A 16080-nucleotide genomic window follows, 5' to 3' on the forward strand; every position below is an offset into this window, starting at 1 on the left:
ACATAAATGCATCTTGGTTTTTGCATTTATCTTTAGGATGATCTCTTCCTCTTTTTTAAAATTTAATATTTTCTTCCTCTATCTGTCCTCTTTGAGTTCTTTATTTCCATGCATGAAATCTACTTTTGGTAGAGATAGAAGCCCATGGCTTGATATACAAGGTAGAATATCAAAATATTGGTATAATGTGAGTGGACTTTGAAGGGCACAAGCACAGAGCTTTCTAAGAGTGGTTGTCTTGTTATATATTCTTCCATCAACACTGACATAAGCACTAGAAAAACTATCAATACTTCAAGGAATAGGGTTATATTTCAGACGTATATCCTGCACCTCAAGTATTTTTTGAAGTTAATGGCAATTTAAAAAAAAAAATTAAACTTTTAGGGAATGCTAGGTAAAGAAATTGCTTTCAATTGAAAGGGGAAAATTATCACATTCTGCCAAAGGAATTGCTCCAAAGACAGTGACTACGTCTCAAGGTGAAACCGATAAACAGAAAGATCTCGTAGTATTTTTATTCTTCCTGCCAACAGATGAAGAACACGTACATTAGGCTTGATAAGTGTGTTGCTTGCTTTTGCTATGAGAAAGCACCTGTTGACTTGGCAGTGAACAGAGCTACTTCTGAAAAGGATTTACAAAGGACAGTTGTGATAAAAATTTCTTTTGTATCTCATGTAGGATTGACTTATACCTCACTTAGTCTTTTCTCTGACCAGCGGGATTGTGAAGCGTAAGAGTATCTGCTCTAGAGTTTTCATTGTGACGGCTGCATTCATGAGACTAAGAGACTGTTGAAAGGACTGTCACAGTAAAATTTCTGCAATTTAAAAGAGTAAATTACACTTCCAGACCCAGGGATCTCCATTTTAAATGCAGACAAGACCCAAGGGAAAAAAGATGGAGAAAAAACAACAAAGGAAGGGTGTTTTGACTCTATAATAGCTTGATTTGTACTGCGTTCTGATGCTTTGAGAAATGCAAAATTTAACTTTGGTGAGCTGAGGTGAGACTGTGGCTTTCATTTCTTAAGAAAGTGCTGTAAAACATCAGGAAAAAACATATTCATCACAGATTTTTTGATGTAGTTCAGAGCTGACCATGTACATTGAGAATACTCTGAACGCATATCAAGGACTGGGTCTCTACATGCAATCTTAGAAAATCATATATGATTAGAAGATCATATATGATTAGTGAAGCTATGGAATTACGAGTTTCAGGTATCTCCAGGATCAGAATGTTGAACCAATATGCCAGTTTCAGTAGAAATATTTTGGTTCATGCAGCCTGGTAGAATTTATTGCCACTAGGCAGGTTGAGTGGTTTTCTAGATTTAACAACTGTTTTGGATCTCTCTGTACTGGATTCAGGAAAAAAAACCCCAGGAAGACTAAGTCATCTTGATATATTGTGGACTCCTATGAGCTGGTCAGCTGAAGTGTCTCAGACTCCCTTACATGCGGTGGCAGCATCTCCACTGACTGTGGTGGCTGCTCAAATACCCTGTACACACGCAGACAGACAAATGAGGGTGGTTTAGTCTAAGTTTGTTCCATGCCTACTCGGAGAATATGAAAGAAGCCTCCAGAATGTGGAAGCGTGCTTCATCTAGAGGAAAAAACATGCAGATGTGTCCACAGAGAGAAATGAATTGGTGACAGGTGCTACATGAGTCTGTGTGGAAATTATCATATTCCTTATGTCCAACTATTCTGATGAAACCAGCAACTAAGATTCCACCCAGTAATGTTCATTAACAGTCAGCTTTCTTACTTGGATAACATTTATTTTTAAAATTCAATCAAGGTATTTTCTTCTGATGATTTTTGTATAAACAGTAACTAGTTTTTAATTTATCAGTAACACACAACACTCCTGAGGTAGCTGACTTCAGAAGCAACTTACTGTAATTTCCTAGCTGCAGATTCGCTACTCACAGGCACTACTGTCATCTCTGTCCTTACCTGCTCCTCTCAGAATGGTCTGGGCTGAAAGGAACCTTAAAGTTCATCTGGTTCCAACCCCCTGCCATAGACAGTGACACCTTTCACTAGACCAGGCTGCTCTGAGCTCTATCCAATTTAGCCATAAACACTTCCAGGGATGGAGCAACTTACTGAAGGGAACACTGCATAAATTTGGTTTGCAGGTTTCAAATGAATAAGGGCATTTTTAATTCGCAGTGGTTAGTAAAGAGATGTATACACATGATAAATAGTCTGGTGTTGATGGCATACCCTCTCTTGACTATAAAAATCAGAAACTGCTAAATAATTAAAATAAGTTTGTAAAAAGTCTTATTTGACTACATGCTCTTCCATATTTCATCTGTGTTTTCATTCATTTCCTCTCCTAGTTTGAAGGTAAGGTATCATTAGAGAATTTGCTTTTCCCTTCTGAATTTCATTTATACTCCTGTATTTTCCTGTTTTTCATTGAAAAGGATTGTGTAGTGACTTCAACTTCTTACTAGGACAAAAAATGTGTTATGGAGACACCCAGCAGGAGCTTACATCCTTGTCTTTAACTGGAGAACCTGCAGGTTTGCTCTGAAGTTTTCAAGAACAGTCCCTGGTCATAAAGCAGCTTTGAAGTTAGGTTCTCTCAGTCTGTGCTATTGCTGCAACTCTCTCCCACCTTGTACACCTGAGCAGAAAACACAGAGAAATCCTGAGGCCACACACACTCAGCAGCAACAATCACATCCTCAATCATCAGACAGTGCTGGATCCACAACATTTGTGTCATTTTTACCTCATCTTTCTCAAATGTCTCCAGCTTCACCAGAGCAGCTAATCCAGAGGTCAGCTGTTTTTCACCATTAGGAAGATTTTATTGTGTTTGCCTTCTTCGTTGGACTCTATAATTAATAAACAATAAACTGAATGCAAGTTCTGCTATTTGTTTAACATATGCTAAGAAGATGCCTATTTTAAGTTCTGTATTGTAAGTAGCTGTTTTGGGGTAGTTGTCAAACTATAAGGCAGTTTTATTTCATAAAGCCACATTCACCTCCACTTTTAAAGACTTCATAAAATGCTTGATTACTTCTCACAGACAAATACGTCCAAATGAGGATTGGTAAAGGATATTACTGTCAGACAGACTCATTCCTCCTGTCTTGTTATCCTTTTTCACTGCATCAGTTGGAAATTAGCACAGCACTTATTTTCTCATCTCTTGATGAGAAAACATCAAAACAAATTATGTATGTGTTTTTCATTTAGCCACTACATAACTGTGCCACTCCTCCAGACTGCAACCACAGAGCAGTGAGGCAGTCACTCAGTTACATTCTCAACTATCCCATAAGTCTTAGCATAGTGGGAAACAATGCTGATAATGGAGGGGCTACAGTCTACTCATTACATACATCCATGTTTTTCTCCAGTCCTGCGGAAGGACAATAATCAGGTGTAATTAAGGCCTTTTTATTATGTACTGACATTTTTTATGAGTCTGTATCTAATCCTTCTTTCAGCAGAAAATTAAAACAATATTTTTCAGGCAATCAGACTCAAATTTCTAAATTTCCTAGAATTACAGTTGAAGCCGGAATAAGAAACCACACATGGACTGACATGACAGAAAATCTAAATGTGATTGTATTTATGTTAGCATGTCTTTAATATCATCATAGAACCAATTCTTATTTTCATCATAAGATGGTCCTGAAATAGATCTACACACGGATACCCTGATGCTTAGGTATCTCAAAGTTATGCATTTATTTTTAAGATTTATAATATCATTGCCCATTTCCTAACATGTTGGAAGTTTGAAATCTTAAAATCTTGTCTGTCAGCTGTTTAATGCACAGGGAAAATATAAAATATTTAAAGATTAATATCACTTCTGTGCTATAGAGTAAAAGTACTTTTTATTCAAGGGCATTTTAATAGTTTCTCTTCTATGCCATAAAAGAGCTTTTTTATATTTAATCTTATTTAAACTCTTCTTTATTTCAAATCTGTCATCATGTTTTCTCAGCCACAAGTTTCACTTGCATAGCAAAGTACAAAAGTAATCTGATTTCTCTTCCTGAAAGTGCTTATGCCACATGCTTATCACTCCTATGGGACACAGCTTCTTCTCAAACACCTTTAATGAATAGAATAGAGTTAAGTACAAGCTTGTCTGTAAGTATGAACACAGATCCTGGTGAGCCAAATCTCGAGGCTATGGCAGAATTTCTGCTCATTAGTAATTTTCTCTAGTATTTTACAAAGATAATACCTACTTTCTGCTTTGTATACCAGTATCACAGAAACTTCAAGCAATTAAAATAGAAATTTTTAATTGTTTAGGTAGTCACAACTGTAGGTAAGCCTTTCTGTTTTCTGAATATTCAGCCAATAAACCAATGATTACTTATAGTCTGCAATTCTACTCAGTAGTATAGTTCAACATTATTGCAATTATGCATTATTAAGACCATGTTAAACTTTATCATGACCAAATGAATTGATCAAGATACTAAGATAAACAATGAAGCAACTTAATTGCTATATCATTAATTAAATTAATTTTTTCAGGAAAATAAAACAAAAAAAGCCCCCACCCTGCTTGGTCTGATACTGAATAGCTGCTAAAATGCACACGTGAATCCCAGACTGGCTTCATTAATTTATTTATGTTTGTCTTTGATCAGTTTTCTCTTCTTTCCTATCTAAGTCAGTACCTTAAAGGGCTTTCATCACTGTTTTTCAAAACATTACAGATAAAAGTAAAGTGTTATCTGAGACCATCTAATAACAGGAAACTTGCTGGGTTGCACTTCCTTTTGTTTCTCTATTTAACCTGGTTAGTTTCAGATATGGTGAATTAAAAGCATGTCCAATTATATATTCTTATATTCAAGTGTTGGTAAAAATAATTAAATACATGTGTTTATCTGCTGATAACAATTAGTTTGGGATTTTTTCCCCTGGGATGTACCTTTGAATGAATGCAAATTGAAAGAAAGTAATTCTTTAAGACATAAGTGCAAATTATTATCTATCAGTGATAGATCAGTTTAACAAAACACCTCTGAAGGTTACCACTGAGGAGACATCCTTACACAGCATCTACTGAAAAGCTGGAGGGTTTGATTGTAGCCTTAATTTTATTTAAGGAATGTGTGATATTCCTGTACCGCATAAGAAGGCAGTGACTCTGAAAAGATACATTCCAAGTAGAAAATCAGTTGACAGGGAATTCCCAGTAGGACTCTGCGGAAGAATATTCTTGTATCTATAAACAAGATGAAGGGACAAAAAAATAGAAATTCAATTCCTAACCTTGAATAAAGGGATTTTAAAGGAATCCAGCTTTAAATCACAACAGTTGCAAGAAATTTTGGATTCTTTTTTTCTAAATAGTATCAGAAAATTATCCTGTATAATGTATAAGTATAACCTTAAAAAAAAGGGGGCATGTGTAGTAAAGGGCTATAGAGGAGATGCAAAGCTATTTCAGTGACAAGAAGCTGAGGACAGAGCTCAGAATACAAATTAAGGCACATCCATTCATGGTGACAGTGATGAGTCATTACAGCAGCTGACCATTCAGTGTGTTGACTCTCTAGCTCTCAAAGCCTTCAGATCAAAACTGGATATTCCCATGGAAGTTATCTCTTAGCCAAACCCAAGCATTTAAATCTGTAGGCAGTGAGGCTGGGTAACAAGATTTAATTAAGCTGAGGAATAACATTTTTAGATGAAATTTAATAGTCTTTATATAGCAGATGCTAGTGGGCTCCTGTAAATCCAGAAGGCATATATTAGGAGGCTAAATACATTGCCCTCTTTGCCACCATATAGTTTTGGCAGCTAATGTTCACATGTTCTGGACTGCAGGATGATAATTAGATATTCAGCATCACTTCAGCAAAGAGAAATAATGTTTCATCTGAATCATTCCTGTAGTACATTTGACTTCTCCAATTTGGATCAATACTAGATAAAGCAAAGTCATCATGTGGTGTTTAAGGTGTAAATGGAACTTTGAGGAAAAGCAACAGAAATTAGGTGTCTATTGCAAACTTTGCTGTATTACATCATAAGCACTGCTCCCAACCTTAGGGGGTTTTAGCATTTTATTTCTTTTGAGATGGGCAGGTTCAAGAAAATCTGCCCAAACCAAATACAAAACCAATCCTATTCCTAGTCATCTGAAGAAAATTCTCAGAATGGAAAAATTATCCCAGTGGAGTTAAATCTGAAACTATATTAGAAGCTAATGTGTTGCAATGTCCAAGACGTCTGATGGTACACAGGGAAATAGTTACAGTGAATGAAACCACAAGAACCTCCCCTTAAAAACAAGATGAAAAACATGTTTTTAGCACAGCTTGAATTTACTTTTCAGGTACTTTCCGAAAGCTGTGTTATCAGAAGTTTCGGCCAAGGTTTGAAAATCTCTGCATTAGCAATCCCAAGAAAATGATGCAACTTGGTATATTAATTATGACAACTTACTTCACTTACTTTGCTGGTAAGTAGGGATTTTTTTGTCTGTTTATTTATTTTAGCCCAGAATTCACCAAACCCTAACTGATCGAGGAAGGGAATGCTAACTTAATAACCAAGGAGGAAAATGTCATTTGCTCAGTAAAAAAGTAGAAAATGTGGATTCATATCTATGTTGGTATTTTTATAATTAGTTGAACTAAACAATACATTATTTCAGAATTCTTATAAAACTGTGTCTTGGAGAACTTTTAAAAGTGTATGTAGTCACTTAAACCAAAGAACTTTAAAGAAAAAAAAATGGGTTTTTTATGGCCTGATAAAAATGCAAACGATATTTCAGATATGAGCCGTCTTTTTCCCTTCACAAAGTTATCTACTTCTCCCTCATTCAACTGAGATGAGACTGGTTTTCTACAGACAGTGAAATATTGCTACTGATGTGCTATACTGACATTTTAAGTATTTATTTTTTGCCCAAATTAAAAGTGGGACCCAGAAACTTTTCTGGATTGTTATTATTATTATTTTAAAAGGTGTTTCATATCAGCTTTCAGGAATCTCTTTCAACAAAGACCTGTGATTTCTGAAAACTCATTTCTTAGTAATTATGTTCAAATTACATGCCTTTTAAAGGGCATGGAGTGATGGGACAAGGGGTGACAATTCTAAATGGACAGAGGTAAAGTTTAGAGTGGATATTGAAAACAAGTATTTTACCATGATGGTGGTGGAGCACTGCAACAGGTTATCCAGAGAAGCTGTGGCTGCCCCATCCCTGAAATCATTCAAGGCCATGCTGGATGGGGCTTAGAGCAACCTGATCTAGTGGAAGGTGGCCCTGCCCATGTCCTAGGTTTGGACTAGATGAATTTTTAAGTCACTTCAAACCCAAATCATTCTATGATACTATGAAATGAAAACAAGTCTTAAAAGAATGACTATATAAATACAGGAGTAACCAGACATTTTTAAAAAATCTTATTATTTTGTTCTTATACATTTAAACAAAGTTTTATTTGCTCTTAGTAACGACTTTCCAATTTCTTATACTCCATATAAAAATTCATATGCAACCCTTAACAGAAAAACCTTTTTCATTTGAAAGTAATTTTACAAATACAAGGACATTTACAAGGGAAACATGGTTTTGTGGCTTCTTTTAAGGCGGTAGCAAAACTTGTTTGCTTCACTGGAGTGTACCTTTCACTGTAGATGCCTGTAGCTGTGGCTCTCTGTACATCCATGTGCCCTGCTGGCCAAGACCACCCTGCTGAGGAGAGATTCCTGTTTACTTGCATGTGCTTTATTTACACCCCCCAGCCAGCAGCGGGCCACAGCTCTCGGTCATGCAATACCCTGAAGATGCCAGCGTGCTCCTCAACTCCACGGTGTGGATGCTGTGTGTGTTTGAGTACCCCAGCGAGGAGAACGAGGAGCCAGTGGTGTACTGGAGGAAAGGTCCTGACTGCCACAACCAGCGGAGTCTCCAGTCGAGCCCCAGCACAGGCGGGCCACAGGTGCAGATTACAAAAAACGTCATCAGGGGATTCTCCATCTTAAAACTGAGCAACGTTGACCACAATGCCAGTAACTCCTATTTCTGTGATGTGATGCTAACAGAGAAAATACAGGGCAAATGTGGAAATGGCACCAAACTGACTGTGCATGGTAAGGACCATCTGGGAGTACAAAAAAGGGAGTTATAGAAAACAGAATTGATGTGTACAAGGTGAAATTAATTTTCCTTCAGCCTTACTGCCCTCCCTCACACCGCTTGTGTCTGCCAAAAGAAAGGTGTAAAGGAGTGGTGTACCATCATACAAGTAGGGGAGGGTAGGTACAACTTTTGTTTGGTGCTATTTGTACAGCTGGACAGACTTCTCAGACACAGTGAGTTTCTGTGGATCTGAACCAGTTCAGTTCACTGTGCTGCAGAACATTTGACTATATATTTTATGAAATTCTAAATATGTATACATCCAAGCATATGGCACCTGTATTTATGTATTTATTTTAATATTTTTTCTTAATCTCCTCTGCCAGCATTTGTTGAGTCTTTTTGCCAGATTTATAAACATTAAAACCAAGCCCCTGATAACTGCTTTTATGATTTTCTTCAGTCTTTATAAACAAATGGTCTCTTGAAAAATGCAGCTTGGGCTTTCTCTTCCAGTTTGTCAAAAGATGTATAGTAAATTCACATAGCAGTGTGTGTTTTTAAAGAGTGCACACAGAAGTAGGGATATGTGGAAGCTGAGTTTTCATTCCATTTGATGGTAAAATAGTTTTCAATAATTTATAACTTTCACCCATCTTCTAACTATGAATTGAATTTCCAGAATTCTGCTGAGCATATGGCCTCAGTGACTGATATACAGAATTTCACATGGGCCGAATTTTCTTTATGCGAACTTTCCAGAAAATCAGGTCAGCAAGTGCTAACATGCCACAAAGCAGTTTTCTCATTCTAGATTTCATATTGTATTTAAAACAATTATCCAACAATTCTTCAGGGTTCCTAAAAAAACCAGCAATCATGGAAATTCTATTGACAGTTACACCCTATGCATATGCTAGTTTTAGCCTAAAAAAAAAAAAAAAAAAAAGAAGAAGAAAATGTTGTCTGAGACTTGGTAATATAACTGTCGTTTACATTGCCTTTTCTACATAACAGATGTTTTCAGATATCCCACTTCTACTAAACAGAGAATCTTATTTACTTTGTGTTGCGTAAGGAATTTGCAATAGGTTCAGAAATCTCATGTCTGGAGTAAAAAGAGAGAAGGTTTACTCCTGAAAAAAACAGTAAAAGAAAATGCAATGAAAACAAAGACAATCGCCCTTTGGTCAATTCTCACAAATTCTTCAAATCAAATCTTATCAAAAAACAACTTCTTTTGTTTTCCATTTCAAATACCTAATGTTCCTTCTCTTTGTTCCAGATTTGAAATGCAAAGACTGTACAAGATCAGATAAGACCTGGAGGGGTTGGTTCCTTCTTCTTGGATATACCATCTTTGTCACCACAGTTATCATAGTTTTTGGTGTAAGTAATAACTTCAAAAACAAATAATAGCGTTCTCTGATGGAAAGAAACAATTAGCAAATTAGCCTGAATATTCACCTGTGAAAAAGTCCCTCTATTTTCAGTTAACTAAAGAGTTAGATGCTGTTTTGAGGGCATTGCATAAAAAAACAAAAAAAAAAAAAAAAAAAAAGGAGGCCATGACATACAAACAAAGGAGGCCATGACATACAAACAAATTACAAGGGTTTTTTTGGTTTTTTTTTTTTTCTGAGCTTGCTGAAAAGACATACAAACAAATTACAAGGTTTTTTGTTTTTTGTTTTTTTTTTCTGAGCTTGCTGAAAACAGACAAGCTATTTTCTCTATTGTTGGCTGATCTTCTTGCTCTTACCTGGAAACAAAAGAGAAATGCCTAAAGTTTTTAGTAGTTTGAAACACACCCGCACATCCGGCTTCTTTCATGCTTCTGAACACCAGCTCCTAATTTTATGATCTCCTCTGGACACATATCACATATCATCTTCTACCTTACCCATGTTCTGTCCAACCACTCAGTCATGCCAGGGCTTTTTGCCCAACCCCATCCACTAGTAGGTTTGGGCCACTGCTGGGCATTTACCTGGCCAGCAGTGCAGCACCCTGACAGCTGGAGTACTTGGAAAGACTTTTGCAAGAGAACAAGAAAACATTTCTTTGTATATACACAAATGTCTAAACCTGGGGTGGATTTGTATGCTTCCCATTGTATTTTAAAAATCCTTCTCTCTTTTTCAGTTGTGGTTCTGTTCCCCACTTCAGGAAAAACTTCATAGTTATTTTGATCAAGTACTTTTTACGGAACCAAATCCTAAAAAGATAGCTAATGAATAGGTCTACTTTGATCCTACTTGGTAATAATCTTCATGTACATGAAATCATTTTGAAACAAACAAACCTGCGTGTAGCCAGCTGAGCTGTGCCATAACTTGAGGTAAATGAGCATTACAAGTCCTTGAAAACATGGATGGTGCTACATTCCTGACTAACCCTCAAGAGTACAACATGCTCTACTTAAGTTTACAAGGTCTTTACCTGGAAGTGTAATTATAATTGATATGAGACCTCAAAAACTCCTTCTGCTTCACCAATATGTCTCCTCAAAGTTACTGCAGTAAAGTCCCTTAAAAGTTAAAAAACATGCTAAATTGGATCAAGAGGGAATAGGTACCAAACTTACACAGGCTTAGGGGAACAAAACTCAGCTCTGGAGGAATCAACATGGTTTAAAGCAGTAGCTCTTCTAACTCTAGAGAGATGGATCTTTCAGAGAGCCAAATTCTGACTGAAAGGCAGGATTTCCTTCACTGTTCTGTCTTTCTCAGCTTGTGCTCTTAAAGGTACTGCTACTTCAGTGTTACTGAATCTGGTATTATGGCAACTGTTCTCTCTCTGCTGATACTGCCAGACAGCCAAAAACTTCATTATCACATAGGACTCAGCACCAGTGACATAAGTTACAAGAATTACAAAAATATTTACAGTATCTGATTGCCCTTCTAGGTCAAAGTTTGGGTTTTGTTTTCCTTAACAACTGGTTGTTAAGTACTGTTACCTCAAAGCCAGAACAAAACGAGAAACGCTAACAGAACTCAGGCAGTAGGTGACCAAACATGAGTATTGAACTCATGAGAGAGATGTGATAAAAAGTCAAACCTTGCTGAAATACAACAGCAGCACAAGCCTGACAAAGAATGTATTGCATCTGAACATACAAGGGGAGCCAATCAAGTCTCTCCTAAAATTAATCACTGTGAGCACAATTAGCAAGCAGCAGCCGAAGTAACCTGAGATGGATCTTGCTCTTCATAGCCGTCCAAATGGTGCTGTTTTGGATTTGTGTTGATATCATGGCAGTGACTTGACTGAGCAGTGCTTGAATGGCATCAAGGCTTTCTCAGTTTCTCACTCTGCCACTCCAAAGAGGAGGCTGGGAGTGGGCAAGAGGTGCTCAGCAATAAAAGCTGGGCTAGGGGAGTTGCTTTTGAGTCACCACCCATTGCTCAGAGACTGGCTAGGCATTGCCTTTCTGGATGGAGACAGTGAGTGATTTCCCCTGCATCACTTGAGGGGGGTTTGTAATTGTCTTGTTTGTTAGGTTTCTGGCTTTTTTTTTTTTTTTTTTTTTTCCCTCTCTCCTTCACCTGCTAGATTGTCTTTATATTGACACGTGAGTTTTTTTGGTTTTGTTCTTCATAATCTCTCCCCAGCCCCAATCTGGGGATGGAGAAGAGAGCAAGCAAGTCACTCTGCAGATGCTTGCCTGCTGGCTGGGCTAAACCTACAGCATAGGACAACACTGAAATTTATACAGTTAGGAGCTTTTAAAGGTCATTTCTTTACTAAATGACAAATGTTTCCTGTCATGAAAATGTACATTGTGTCAAAACCAGAATGTAAACTAATGACAGTGAGACTGCGTGACTCAAAGGTCCTTTTGCCCTTACAGTCCACTGCTTAAATCCAGTGTGTCATGGCTGGTTAAAGGCAGCTTCCATACACACCTCAAAAACAAGTCTGACCTGCCTCTTCTGAGTCTAAATCCCATTCAGCTGTTCCCTTGCTTCTTACTTCTGCTAAACTCTCTCAGGGCTTCCAAGGAAGAGTAGGACACAGCAAGGCACTATCCCATCACCACCTGTGCTTGACAACTGCATCATTACAAGTGTTCGCTTGGGGATCCCCCCCAAAAGAAGACATCTATCCCCAAAAAACCCTGTCTATACTACCTAAGAATCAAGAATGAATGAAAGTATCTCTCCCACCACTCCCATGCCCTATTTTTTTTCAAAAGTAACAGCACACAAACATCTTGAAGGGTAATATTGGAAAATGGAGAAGCATTACATGAAACCATTGGTACATAGTCAGACACACTTTCAGCCCGTTTCTTGCATACAATATGAATGGCCTTTACTCTGCTACCTGTAAAGGCCTAGAATTCATCATATAAAATGCTAATTTACTGAAATTAATTAATCTAACACTATAAGATATTAATTCTAAATATCTTTAAACCAAAATGTACCACCATTTTATTGCTGTATCATAATGGCCCACATCTGGCTATATTCCACTTTTTTATTAAGTTAGAACCAAATAAACTATAAAACAATAACTACATAGGTATTGGTAACTTAGCTTACATATTACTAACATTTTTATTACTAAAAAGAATAGCTATTAATAGTCTATGAAAAATCATGAAGCTGTAGTTAAAATTAATTCTCACATTTAATTTTGACAGCAATACGCATAACAACTTTTAATCCAATACAGAATAAACACTGGACTGATGTCCTAGTGAAGTTAGTCATCGGTTCTATAAACAGATGAGGCATCTGATGGAAACATTTTTACTGCCTAACAATGTATGATGTGCCTATTGCAACAGATTCACCAGTGCCATGCAAAGTGCAAGAATAAGTTGAGAAACAGAGATATCAGCACTACCATGCAAAGTGAATGGATCTATGACCAGCCATCAAGACCAGTTAATAATGGGTTTTGTCAAGAATATGAAGATATGTCAGTAATAAGAACTCTGTGTCACACTGGAAGGGAGACGATATGAAAAATAAAGTGCGTGCAATTGTAACCAAGACACAAGCATGTGTGATGCTACTTCTATCAAGGTAGAAAAGAAACATATATAAAAATCTCTCCATTAACCTGGAATGCTTTTTATTCATATATTTATTTCATGTCAAAGAACTTTTTACTCCACACAGCTACAAATGAAATGAGCAATAATGTATGCAACCATCATCAAAATACTGTGAAAGCTAAAGGGATTCAAATCTCTTTTCAATGCCAAAATATCTGACCATGCATATTGGGTTTTTCTTCTTCAAACAAAAGCACAGTTACATTTTTGTTTTTACCCAGCTTAAGGCAGCTTCTTTGTTTTAAAAATGTAATTCTGTAAAACAGTATCTGCCCACTGTAATGACAGACTGTCAGAGAGGAATTCCTCACACGCTCCCAGGGCACTGTCTGGCATTATTTCTAACTCCTTTCATATCCCTGCATTAACAAATCCCTGCAATTCATTTTACTCTTAGATATTTAGCCAGATATGCCATCTTGTAATGCACATTTTCTTTCCAAATTAAAATACCTAATGTTGTTTTAAAAGTCATAGTTTATATGTTTTTTAAAGAAATATTAATTACCAAAATAATCTTGACAGGTAGGCTATATGGTTTACTGCTGTAGGGCTTACTGCCATATCTGGGACTGTTACAGAAATTATTTGGATTAAAAATGTGTATTTTAAACTTATCTTAAAGTGTTTAGAATACTTGTGGAATCTAAGGAAATAATACAACTAAGATGCATAGAAAGAGATTATCATAATTTGCATAGTAATTGAGGAAATGCAGTCTTGGCATAAAGTATGTGTGACTTGAAGGAAATGAATTTTTTTCACAGTCAAGTACTGCAAGCTGAATACTGTATTTCAAAATTGCTTGCAATTGTAAATATGTGAAAGGAAACTGTTCATAGAATAAAATGAGAGGTTACAACCTTATACTTTAATTGTGCTGTAAGAACTGATACATCCTGCTCACTGGATTCAGCTTCATCACTAGCTTTATTTTTTGAAATTCTTCCTTTCTGTAAAAGTATAAATGCCACATAATTTTAAGAAATTTATCTGTGCCTTTGTTTCCTTTTGGTAAAAGTCCTGGCTACCACACTTAGACAAAGTGTGATGTGACTCAGAGGGATTGACAGCAAGTATTCAGATAGGGAAGAACAGTCATGTTCATTTTAAAAAATAATATTTTTAAAATAATCTTTTTTAAAATTATTATTGCTATTCTTTCGACACTGGAAAGTAAACAGTGGTTTTCCCTCCTTCTCTATCTATACTGGCAACTGACTCCATTTGCAGTCATACTTATTCAGGCTTGCAGAGTCAGTAAACCAAATTTTAATTGTGGATGTAAATATGTAGTTCATCTCTTTTCCAGCAAAACTTATTTCTTCAGAAGAACTTCAGAGTTCCTATTTTGAAACTTTTAAAAATTAAATTCTTATTGCATATAATACATGCCTAACTTTTAATTTTAAAGTTATATATTGGGTTAAATATTAAGGGGTTAAATACACTGAATGTTTATATATTTAACATAGAGCTTTAAGAGCAGCTATAGCCATTCCATCCTTTTAGATGTGAGGTGTGAAGTCTGTCTGAGCCACCGATGCAGTTCTTTGAAGAAAAGAACTGAAGGCAGCAGTCACTGAACCGAAGTCACCTCCAAGTACACAAAGCACCAAGAGGTCAATGCAAAGCCTTTCAGCTCTGACATGTTGTCAAAAAACTATAAGAATTCATATGTAATCCAGCAGACATCTAGAAGGTGCATTTAAAAAGCCTCCAATTCAGAAAACTCATATACCTAAATTGGGCTCTTTTCTTTACACATGATAACACTGCCTCCATTTCTGATCAAATGAAGGCACTTCAAATGAAGGTCAGTGTGATTTCTGCAGTTTTTCACATGCTTCTCAGAAACAGCTGAAAGTTGCTTTGAAAGTATAAAATTAAATAAATATTTGAAAGTATAAGTTGCTTTGGATATAAACTTCCGTTCTGAAAGGTTAAAAATTCAGCAAATTCTCGGGAACTGAAAAAAGCATAATATGTAATATGTTCTATCATCTAACACCAATTTTTATGGAAGCCTACTATAAATGAAACATCAGGACTGAATTCAGAGTGAGTTTAGAGCACAAATTCTTAATATTAGATGAAATATCTTTTTTATTTTAATTTATGCTCTTTAAAATGCATTTTGTAGTGTTAAGAACATTAATACTTACATGAAATATAAATGGACTGCAGTAAGTCAAAGAATCACAGAACCACTGGTTAGAGGGGACCTCTGAAGACCATATATTCCAACACCCCATCTCAAGATAGAAAAAGTTGGCCAAGACCTTGTCCAGATGGCTTCTGAGTATCTTCAAGGAAGACTTTCCTGATATTCTGATGGACTTTGTTCTGTTTCATATTGTGCCTGTTGCCTCATCTCCTGTCCCTGGGCACTACTGAACAAAGCCTGGCTCTGTCATCCACAGGTACTTATACAAATTGCTAAGATTCCCCTGATCCTTCTCCAGGATGCACACACAGCTCTCCCAGGCTCTCCAGTCCTTAATCATCTTCATGGGCTTGCAGATGACTCACTCTAGAAAGTCCATAATACTCCTATGCTGGGGAACCCAAAACTGGAGAATGCATTCCAGATCTGGTCCAGCATCTTCCAAGTCCACAGGAAGGATCCTTGTACTGCTGGCAGTGCTCTGCCTCATGCAGCGCAGGACGCTGTTGGATCCTTTGCCATGGAAGCATATTGCTGGCTCATGGTCTTTTTGTTGCTCCTCAGTACCCCCTTAGGGCACAAAGCAGATGCAGGAACTTGCCCCTTTCTTTGACAAACCTGAGAGATACTCTTCAGTCCAATTCTGCAGGCTGCCCAGACCCCTCTGGACCATGAGTATATCTTCAGTTACAGATGACTTAAAACAAGAACCTCAAGTTCA

This window comes from Onychostruthus taczanowskii, unplaced genomic scaffold (assembly GCF_017590055.1).
Source record: "Onychostruthus taczanowskii isolate IOZ18803 unplaced genomic scaffold, ASM1759005v1 scaffold52, whole genome shotgun sequence".
Lineage (NCBI taxonomy): Eukaryota > Metazoa > Chordata > Aves > Passeriformes > Passeridae > Onychostruthus > Onychostruthus taczanowskii.